We start from the raw sequence: 11,857 nt of genomic DNA, 5'->3' as shown, positions 1-11,857 counted from the left end.
TCGTATTTTCTCTAATTTATATGTTCAAAAGTTTACATACAAACTTAAATATATACACAAACTCCCTTAAATCTGTTAATAGGTGGTGCTGAAGGTTCTGCGTCTTTTATCTTGGCAAGGCCGAGACCTATTAACTTCTTGTTAGTGGCATTAGAAATAAGTGCATACAAACTTCTAATGACATCTGTAAGTGTATTTAACTGCAGGTTAATAACAAGCTGTCTTTAAAGCTGTTTTGTAATGGAAAAGTAATTATTCATCAAAATAATTCACAGAAACAAACAAGATTACCCGTTATTACCTGAAGAAACATTTTTTGACAAGCCCTGAATTACCTCTGAGTAATTAATGGTACATAGACTGCACCACACCTGCCATCTGCTCCTGCAGCTCTCACTGCAGTTGTTTCAGATCGTTAGATTAAAAACAGATCTGCTGATAGAATCAAGTGATGCATGATGCACACAGCATAATAAAGCATAAAATAACGCTCTGTTTATCAAGTCAAGTCAAGTCAAGAATTTCTTATCCACTGTGATCTCCATCTTCTCAAAACTGCAAATGATAAAATACAGTGATGACACAAAATGACACATGTCGACTCTTTGAGATATTACAGATCTTGTAGGTGCAGCAGGGAAAGCAAATGATCAATAAAACACCGCATTTTCCAATTTATAGCCAGTTACATCATTCTGAAACAGCTGCGCCGATCAGATCTTAGCCAACAGGCAGAGGCTGTCTAGACAGTTAGGTACTGAATACGGATACTTTGCATGACTCGCAGTTTATATTGTTACTTATTTATCTCACGCTGGGTCTAGATGCAGACCTTCTGTTCATGTACCGTCGGAAATAAGGCCTTTTAATGCTTTTCCCTTAAAGAAACTTTCTTCTGATTGGCTACCTCTTTCATCAGCAACTGGGAGGGGCTTCCGTGATCCTGACCATATTATGGTTATGCCTTCTGTGACGTTTTACAGAGCCAAGATTTGGGGAAACAACAACAACAACAAGAACAAAAAAAACGTCAGGATCTGAGTGTTTGGAACAGACTGAAGTGTTTGGCTCATAAGGATTACTCATACATGTACTGACCTCGTTATCTGAAACTACAGCCGTGTTTAATATTCATATCCACCATTGTGAGAATCCAGAAATGACAGAAATGACAGAAAACACAACTGTTCACATTTACATTTATATTCCTCTTATTTTTTAGCATTTATTTTAATTTAATGTAGACAATATCCACTGGGGATCATCAGTGCTAATCTCTTGTGTGTCACTTTTCAAATCAGGGGATGCAGATTTATCATCATGGCAGCAGATTCTACTCTCAGATCAAGGTCCTCATTTCAGTCTTTGCTCTCCCCTCACCACAGCTCAAGGGACTTCTTCAGTTTCTCTCTGTAGCACTGTAAGCTGTCCTCTGATGACTTATACTGTAATTTGGCAGAGTATAAACAAAACTGAATTCTACGTACAATTAAATTTGCTCTGGCTCAGTTAAATCCATCTCCCACCTGTCCAGAATACAGAGCCCAGAGAATGAAAGTGTCTCTGATTATAATGAATAGAGTACGTAGTAAGTAAAACTACTGCAGCAGGGAAATGTCTGTGTTCATCTGTGATTAGTATATTAGTAGGGGCAAGGAAAAGGTTAATGATATAAATAACTGATCCATGTTGGTCTTCATTACAAACTTTACAAAAATTTTAAAGGTACACTGTGGAAAATCTTACTGCCAAATGTAAGGAGATTGCAAACAACTGAATTCTATTTTCTTACCCCTCCCGCAGAATCCTAGCATCACAGGATGAAAGATGTTTAAAAAACTGTTACGTGTCTGCAGACTGCCTGTTTTCTCCCTCTCCTTTTGCTAGCCATTTCCCAAGGTAGACTGCAGGCTGGTATCATTTTGGGAATCTCCACCTAATTAGAGGGAGGAGGCTTTGAATGGACCAACTGGGAGTGAGGACACCCTTATAAAAGGAAACTCACCTGTGGCTAGAGGGGGCTCTTTTCTCCTTGGTTAGGGTTGCTTGGCACATGTGTTGAGCTGCTCTGGTGCATTTCTTTTGTTTGTCTAAAGTCTGGGGGACCCTGTACATTTCCTCATGTAGGCTGTTTTCTGTTAAACACACCAGGTAAGAAGGTTGTTGCCACCCATGTAATGTTTGAGCTTATTTTGTAAGCTGAGGACTAAGACTTTTTTTTTCTTCTTCGATGTTTTCTTGTTGTTTTTCTTTGGCATAACCTGATGGTCCCTTTCTCCCCCACATTGTTGTATGGCTGTAAGACTTTTTTTTTTTTTTTTTGAGAAATTACCCATTAAACTTCATATCTGCTACAACACTTGCACTGACTTGTTAACTTAGCTTTCAAGCAGAAAGCAGGCAACTTCAGCATCGCTCTTAAAACTTTTTTCTCTGCAACCCTTGAATGTGGGAAGGGCTACTGTGCTGGTGTTTACTCTTATTTTGGTGGCGTTGTGTTGTTCCTTCTCGTTTTTACTCCTTTGGTGAAGGAGTACCAATATATTAAACGTACATATGAGTCTTCATATCTTGCCTCTGAAAATGCAGACCCAAAATAAAATTTGCTTCTACATCACAAAGAATCCTCCACCTTTGGTGTACTCCATGTATTTTTCTAACCACATAGGCTATGGGGAAGAGGCAACAAGAGAGAAGGAAAGGTAGGTATACGGAGGTGAGAGTAGGGTGTTTAAAATTAGCTAGCTGATATGATGGACAGGAGGAAGGCAGATATATTGTTTCTGCAGGAGACCAGGCGGAAGGGAAGCAAGGTGAAGAGTGTTGGGATGTGGACTTGACTGTTCTACCATGCTGTAAGGTAAAGTCACAGTACTTGGGTTTTCTGTTATAAACTTTGAATTCTTGCTATTATTTCATATTCTGTTTGCTTGTTATTGTTTTTTTTCTTGTTTGCCACATTTTAAAAAGTTTAAGCTTTAGTGTCAGTTTCTGCTTATTTTCATGATTCTGCCTTAATGTTTTATTTTTTTCTATCGTTGCTTTCTTAACCTTCCCCCTCCTGCATTCTCCATTTGGATCTGCAAACAACTAACCATTCTCTGGTGTAGAGGCTGGGTGGATGAGTACGTCAAAGGTGTTCTGGGGGTGAAGAGTGTCAGACAGGATCGTACAGAGTTAAAGATTTTAAGAGTTTTATTGTGAGTAACCAAGATGGACAGCATTAGAAATGAGTGTAGCAGAGGGACAGAGGTTTAAACATGTGCAGAGGAGGGATGGTGAAAATGTTGGACGGTGAAGATGGCGCTGCCAGGTAGGAGGAAAAGAGGAAGACCATAGAGAATGTTCATGGATGAAGGAGGACATGTAGAGGGTTGTTGTTGCAGAGGAGAAGGCAAAGGAGGGGTTAGATGGAGGCAGATAATTTACACTGGTGATGACCCGGCAGGAAAGACAAACAAGAACTAGAACTACTAACCTTCCAGAAGCAAATTACTTAGAAAAGGAAAAAGTAGCCCAACTTTTCCATTTCTGGATATTAAGGCAGCTGACTTTAAACTGTTAGACTGAGCCTAATACCATTATTAGAGCATTTCTATTGCATCTGTATATATTATCATTAATTTAGAGTGGAGGCAGTCAGAGTTTAAAGTACAGTTGTTGGGTTTTTTGTTTTTGTTTTGTTTTTATAAAGCAATTAAAAACAGTTATTTTCTTTGTTTCAGGTGCAGGCATACCTCTTGAACTTCAAGAGAAGTTTTATCCTCCATGAAATGGAGGTCCAGATGTTCAGCCTATTTTAAGAAGTGTGTAAAGATGCCTCCAAAAAACAAGGAATGGAAAGAGTTGTAAGAAGGATGATTCCAGGAAACGTCTCCCAGAGGTGGCATTCATGGGCCTGTGGGTCACTCCATCCTAAATCAATGTGGGTCCCCAGTTTGCCTCAAAATTGAATGGTTCATAGTTTGGAAAAACATAGTCCTCTCTCTGAGGTTTTAGCTTCACTTTTCAAGATATATTCCTTTGAAAAAGCTTTTGTTGACCTACCTTCTTTCAATATTTTTCATTTTTGAGACCCACTGCCCAGGAGAACTCTGGTCTAAGAAGTCTAATTCAGGTTAAGTTTAAATGTAGCAGTTACAAGCATGGATATCAATCACATCACACACACACACACACACAGCAGCATTCATTGTAAGTCAGCATGCCAGTCACGTGATCCCTGCTTGCCTGTGGCATTAAGGTTAGGATTAGCATAGCACCATATAGACCCGACAACTTGGTCTTGCAAGACTACTCACGTGAAAAAAAGCTTTTAAACCCTTTTTCATTACTTAATTGTTCTGTTATATTTATTTTTGTGTATGAAAAATGTTACCGGAGTACTTATTAAGCTTTTAATGACTCTTAGTATATTTAAAGCTTAACCTGAATTATCAGGCTCATTCAGGGCAGTAGGTTAGAAAGGTATGTTTAATACAATTCTTTTCTGAATGACAAATAGTGTAGGAAGTGAAAAAACTGCTGGGGATTTACCTTACAGTGTGATGTGCCTTAAGGACTGGTGCAATAAAAACTATTAAAACAAATATTCTTTTATCCCCCTCCAATACTCATCTGGCTCTTTGGCTATAATGTCAGCTATGATGTCATCATGTTAAACGTCTTCCACAGCAGTTCACAAAACCTGCAAGATCGTTTAACAGGACTAATCACTGGAGGTATTTGGAGAATGCTTGCTGGTATTCAGCTCTCTCTGAACTTTTACACTATTAAACTTGACAAGGTAGAAATTCAAAAGTTGCTTAAATTAATATGAACTTTTCTGAAAGTGAATGAGTAGAATACGGGTGACAATCCTTAACTTCTTCATATATATTCATAAAAAATTTCTTTGAAAACTGACTTTTTCAGGGTCTGAAGTATTGATAACTGGTTTGCACCAATCATAGCACACAACACTTCTATTTTTATTTATTTATTTTACAATTTCTGAAGCCTCCAAATGCATTTATTTACCTTAGCATCCCACATGCACGTGCCACCTTCTGACTCAGATGTGTTCGGGTGTTCTTGCTCTCCCAAATAAGGAAGACAATATCAAAATAGACTTGAGAATTTTAAAGGGAATAGTTCAAGTGGGGAAATTATGAAATACCACCTTTCATCAAATTTGAGGTCGTGAATGAGCTTTAACCACTTTCTGCATCTCTTCAGGTCTGTTGTACAGAGTAGAAGACTTGCGTAGACCTCACAGCGCTGACCACTCTGTAGACCACATATTGGGATATTTGAGATAGGGGACAAGGAATAGAAATGCTGTGCAGGTTCAAATAAAGACGGAAAGATTCAACCTCATTAAACATGAAGCAAGGTGAGAGAGCACAAGGCATGACGGAAGAAGTAACAAAGGTCAGAGGGACACTCAGACAATACATACACACCAACCAGATTATTGGACAGATGGGAACACAGCTGAAACTAATTGGAGTAAAACAAGACAAAGGAAGAAGACTTAACACAGTGCACAAGAGACGAGGGGCAATCAAAATAAAACGGGGAGTAATCAAAACATGAGAACACCAAACATCAAGATGGAGACTTGGATGAAACCATGGAGACTGTACAGAGAGACCAGACAGAAACAGCGACATGAATGGGGAAACGGAAAGGGATCGCAAAAGATGACAAATAAATATTACATAACCAAGGCACATGGACTCGACTACAATATAACCTAGGAACATGAACTAGTGGATATGCAGAGGATGTAATAAATGCTAAAGGAAAAGAACAATCGTGAAAAACAAAAAACAAACTAAAACAGAAATCCATAACCCCTCATACTCAACACTCAAGTCAAAGACAATAATACTGTATAAACACATTCATTTCCATTATTTAGGAACTCGGCTCTTTCCCACTCTTTCCACTTCTACAGATTAAGTTGGTTTAACTAATAACTTTATTTATCCTTAACTAAGTTGGAAGTTAAAGACTTGAAGCCTAATAGTGTTTTTGTTTGCCTTTTAGTGTTGATAGCTGTATTCTCTTTCATTCTGATCAGATACCCACGATGATAACAAATCCTTTCCTCTGATCCTGCCAATTAGCTTGACACAAGCTTGTTCAGTGACTGTCTTCTGGCCTCAGTAAAGCTAGAAGGTTACTTTGTCTTCTCATGTGTGCCCTCGTGTTTTCAAAACCAACAAAATGGGGACAGCAGAGAACAGGGGTGGGGTTTTTCTGGCAGTAGCACATAGCAAAACAGTGACATCAGCCTCTAACATGCTTCTACGATGTGTTCAGATAAACAGGCATGCATTTGCCTCAGCTAGGTTAGATCATGTAGGAAGGAATTGGAGGGATGTGAAAATATTGTTTTGAGATGTTATGTTCTAAGTTGAAGGCATTGTATACGTTTTTGTTATTCAAATTTAGATGATGAGGATGTAAACCTGAGGGGGTAGGGCTAAATAAGTATATACTTCTGCCTACTCCTTTTCAAACAACTGTATGGAATGATTTTATGAAACGTTGGTGAATGTATATGTTTGAAATAAAAAAGAACTGAACTGAAACCTTCCTTTGAGTTTTATTGTTACACTGACCTAACACTAGCAAGAGCCCTGTGATATATCGTACCCTCGTGTACATGCACTATGTGTTTAAGATGGCACAAAAATGCCATATGAGCACGTTTGCTCACAATGCCTGAAATATCTCTATAACGATAATGGTAAATTCTTTTAACTTATTTGATGTTTGCTTTAAATGGTTGCGACATATTTGAAATTAAAAACAAAACAATATTTTATCACCTTATCTTGTGAACCTTTCTCCTGTTGGGTGAGGTACTTAGGTTATAGGCGGTGACATCATAGCCTGGATGCCCTTAAATTATTTTAAGCTTTAATGAAAAGCAGGACTGAGGTCATGACCTAGTAGTGCTCAAAAATAACCTCGGTGTGAAAATAAACAGATTAATCCTGTATTAAGGTTTTTAGCAAATGAGGCATCTTTCTAAGGTCAAGTCCTTCTACTCTTATTGTAATTTTGAGAATGTTATACATGGTTTTATTGCAATTCCCCTTGACTACTGTAATGCCCTTTATGTTTGTGTGAGTTATGCTAACTTTCACTCCTCGAATTGGGTCAAAATGCTGCTGCTTGCCTGCTTACTAGAACCTGTAACTTGGAGCGTATCGCCCCTTTCCTGGCCTGCCTTCACTCTTGCCTTCAGGATTTTATTGCATGTTTTTAAAGCCTTCTGACCTCTCAACACCTTATGTTCATTAGATGTCTGTGAAGGTTCTCAGTCATCCAGGTCATCGTAGTCAAAGGAGCTTGCAAGGAAAGCGTCTGGACTTCTTTAAGTTGCTTGAAGACGTTTCACCTCTCATCCGAGAAGCTTCTTCAGTTCTAAGGTCAAATGGTGGAGAGTCCCAGATATAAACCTAGTGGGAGTGACCCCCCACAGAGGGACAAAAGGACCCCTTGATGATCCTCTAATCGCCTGAGCCAAGGTGTGAAACTGGGTTTATATCTGGGACTCTCCACCATTTGACCTTAGAACTGAAGAAGCTTCTCAGATGAGAGGTGAAACTTCTTCAAGCAACTTAAAGAAGTCCAGACGCTTTCCTTCCAAGCTCCTTTGACTATGTTCATTAGAGGTCACTGACATCTGCTAACCAGTAACTCCCCTCTGTCCTGAAGACTAGACTGAAGAATCGAAGGGACTGAACTTTCTCAGGACGAGCCCTGTAAACTGTGGATTGAGTTCCACTTCCCCCTTCTTGCAGATTTGTAAAGTACGCCTCAGTTTCATTGCTTGGCTTGAACCCTGAGCGAGAGTTGTAGATATTTAGGCTTTTAGCTATGTTTATTATTGTGTGGCTGCTCTCAAAACTGTGATTCTTTGCCTTCAATAAACAAAGAATAATAATTTGTTTATTTATGTAAATAGTTAATCATTAAGAAAAATATCCTTGGTATAAACCGAATGTGCACCAATCAAGTACATTTTACTTGCCCGGTTAAAATGTAACACTTTACATTTTAACAAAATGACAGCATTTCAGACATTTTATTTTTTGATTGTTATTGTATCTGTGCATGCGTCTGTGGTGTCTGTGTTAAAGTACAGCACTTTGGTAAATGTTGTTTTAAATGTGCTTTATAAATAAAATTGTATTGGAAGTTCAGGGTGATCTGTGTTTGTCCAACAGGTGGCAGCCTGCAATTAATAATGTAAGGTAGGAGCGCTCTCAGTGGATCCTCAATGAGAAAACATGTTTTTAACTCATGTTTTTAACTCATGTTTTCTAGACATTTTGGTTTTACTTCAATATACATTTATATTCAAATAAAGTTTTTTTTTTTTCAACAAGTTGATAATTTAGCCCTGCAGTTTCCATCATTAAGTAGGTTCAGCGGTGTTTCAGGTGGTAATAAATCATATGAGGCACTATGTTCAGTTACACAATGTGGAAATCATCTCTCGTCTACAATCTTCTGAGTTCATTGTGCTCTGTTTGCTTGGATCCTTTATGTCCAATTGCTGAGTAGAAAATGAATGGCAGTGAAGCAGGTGACTGACACAGTGTGGATGTTCTCAAATTAATTCAGGGGGGCTTCATAAAAAAACTCAGCCCTGTACCCGTGTAATGATCAGCAGCCTGTGCCAGATGTAACAAATGGTTCACTTGGTCTAAACATGTAATGACTTGACATATTTTTGTTAATTAGCTTGTAATACGTGTGTTTAATAAGAATAATAACTGCCCTGCTGTCACATCAGTGACTGTGTTTTATCATTTTAAGATCGTTGTGTCGCAGGCTTTACATTCATATTGCGGTTTGTCAAAATCTGTCTCAGAGTGAGAGACGAGGGAATCCACGGTACAGGTTTAGTGCTGATTAGAAATGAGCAAAAATACGGGTCTTTCTCTTTATCAAAGCGATCCAGTGAACACGGGGGTCAGCTTGTTGTCGGCCACTTGTCAGCGAGTGATGAAGAATGTGAAGCCTCTAATATTTATCATTACACTGCACCCCATAAGTCACCCTGTCTAAGCTGGTGCCAGATGTGACTTCAGAATAAATGTGCAGCCTTCACCAGTGTTCACATGCAGCAGTATTGAGATGTTTTTGTTTGCTGGGATGCACCCTTAAACAGTTCAGCGCAAATGTTTTAGGCACCACGACTAAAATGAGGCTGATTTGACAGAAAAAATGAAGACCTCGAGCCTGCACCTGCACACATTCTTTCCAAAACTTCATTGACATTTTCTTTGAGTTTAGGACTAGACTTAATCTATATCTGGGAAACTGGCTGTCAGCATCTTAATCTTAGCTTAACTTTATGATGTTGGGATCAGGGCTCTACAGGAGCCATGACATCTGTTCCATTGCTCTTCTTTTCCCTGATGGTAGCTCTCTACGCTCTACAATCTAAAAAAACTTGTGCATGCTATTGCAGCTGCAATGTTATGACCTAATCTAAAGCAGTACTGCTCAGATGATGCACTAAAACTTACATATTTACATTGTATGCGCTACGGTGCATCACGTGTGCTATATAGAAAAAACACACCTATGTGTGTGGCTTTTAAATGAGCTTGCTTTGGAGGTCGACTGCTTCTCTCCTTCCCACACATTTAAAACCTCTTATAAGAATGAGTAGAAATTAGAAACCCACAGCACCAACACTGAGCTTTTATGTGTCACAGCAAGTCATGCCGCACACGACCACTCACATCTCTCAAAGAAAAGAAGCAGCCAGATTACTGTCTAAAGAGAAGTTTGTATCTCTGTTTTTATTTCCCTAGAACAAATAAACAGTCTTAAAACTTAAATTATAAACACTGATATAAAGACTAGATATTAATTTTAATTTGCAACACAAGATATCAGTGCGGAATGTAGCCAAAGGGAGTCTGCACAATCACAGCAAGAAAGGAATAAACATTTGTCCTCCCATATCCTGGTGGGCCTCCTTTCCCAGCCTCTCATGTCTATTTAGTTTTTTACATGAATCAGTGAGAACAGTGCCAGAAGTGTGTGGGTGGTTCTGGGACAAAGTTTACTGAAGCTGAAGTTTAGGTGGAACAGGCCCCATTCAATAAAACATCTGGATAAGATGGGAGGGGAAAGCCCTGGTGATGCACACCCCTCTTTGCTCCTCATGAGGTTCACACATGGCTTTTATGACACCTCGTTCCGTTGGTGATTTGTAGCTGTTTACATACTGCTTTTAAGTTTACGGTTTGCGAGATGAAGTGCTTAAACTTTAAAAACTAATGTTGAGTTGGGAGATTTTGTTCTTGTTTAGGCAACTAGGAGCATGTCTCTTGTAGAGCTTTGATTCTGGCTGAATGAGACAGATTTAGGTACACCACACGCAGGGGCGAGTGTGGGATCTCACCCTTGCATGGCTTTGCACTCTATGAAAATTCTGTTGCAAACTTGTTCCCTTTTCAGTCATAACAGTTTCAATCAACCGTGAACACCCACACCTAACTGCCTTCTCACTCAAACTCAACCTGTCAAACAGAAACAATGCTAACTCTTGATTTAAGCATCTGCTCTTTGAGTTCAGGTTAAAGAGGTGCTAATTTTGTGTTAAAGGACCAGTGTGTAGGATTCAGTGGCCTCAGTCAATCAGTTAAAGACCCACCGCTTTCCCAAGTGTGACGGAGAATCGGTGCCCATCAGGTCCCACTTACAAAATTATCTCAGAGTTTAAGCTCAATTGCCTATCCAACTGGAAACATCTAGAAGAGACCAGATCTGTGTTTTGTACTTGTTTTCTCTTGTAGCCTGCCCCAGTTTTGTTTCACTTTGTTTTTTATTTTGAGGGTTGCTGCTCTTTCTTGTTCTAAATAATATATATGATCATTCATTTGTGAAAATTTGCTGCAAATTCAACATGAAAACACAAACAGCCCTGATTGGAGTGTGCTACCATCAAGTGATTGGAGAAGTAATCAGCAAGCCCAAGCATGAAGATGAACAATGCCGGCCCACCTCATATGTGGACATAGCCACCAAGATGGTTGGTAAAGTCCAACCACGAAGACTTGTGTTGAGTATACCCTACATACCCTGGATAATTCTCCTTTCTAATTGTTAGAATGACCACCATTTACAAAACTGACTTCATGTTTTGTTCACTGTGATCTGAAACTGTGACTAAGCCCGTAAACTCATTAGGAAAAGGCTTTCAGAGGTCATAGAGCAAGAAACTCTGGGGCCGTTTTAGCCCTGACTTCTACACAAACTGAAGTCATGTTGCAACAACAGGAGTCGCTCCCTGCTGTCCATTAAAAGGAAAGGTCTAAGGAACTGTCACAAAGTCCCAGACTGTTGTTCAGAACAGGTCTGCTAGATTTTTACATCATGATGATCATTGGAAAAGAATTCACAGGAACACGGCTAATATTACTGTTATTGGTTATGTGTCATTAGCGTGGAATTATTTCCTTTAATGTAGCAGCCACATTTGTTTTAAAAGTAATGTATGTTTTCCAAACTTCTACTAAAAGTTATTCCAGTGAAATATTTTTAAAATCATTTCAGACATATAGAATACATACAAATTTTAAGGAGTAATACTTTTATGAAAATGTTCTGCTTTGACATAATTAGGTTACATAAAGAACATTTTAAACAACAATTGTAACAGTTTTCAGAAATCAAACAAAAGTCAACATCTACTCTCTCTCTTGGAAAGAACTGAATCTCACACACACACACACACACACACACACACACACACACACACACACACACACACACACACACACACACACACACACACACACACACACACACACACACACACACCTTTTGATCC

The 11,857-nt window shown here is 38.9% G+C and overlaps 1 long non-coding RNA gene across 2 annotated transcripts; it reads left to right on the top strand.

Annotated features, from left to right (window-relative positions):
- Positions 1 to 2,029: 2,029 nt before the first annotated feature.
- On the top strand, positions 2,030 to 4,610 carry LOC113021788 (uncharacterized). Of its 2 annotated transcripts, XR_003272369.1 has the most exons (5): positions 2,030 to 2,151; positions 2,669 to 2,702; positions 2,790 to 2,860; positions 3,111 to 3,200; positions 3,726 to 4,610. It is a non-coding gene; the product is annotated as an uncharacterized LOC113021788 (long non-coding RNA). The 2 variants fall into 2 exon arrangements; XR_003272364.1 differs by lacking the exon at positions 3,111 to 3,200.
- The last annotated feature ends 7,247 nt before the right edge of the window (positions 4,611 to 11,857 follow it).

Source organism: Astatotilapia calliptera, chromosome 1 (assembly GCF_900246225.1).
Source record: "Astatotilapia calliptera chromosome 1, fAstCal1.2, whole genome shotgun sequence".
Lineage (NCBI taxonomy): Eukaryota > Metazoa > Chordata > Actinopteri > Cichliformes > Cichlidae > Astatotilapia > Astatotilapia calliptera.
The sequence above is the reverse complement of the archived record's forward strand: the minus strand, read 5'-3'. Positions and strand labels throughout refer to the sequence as shown.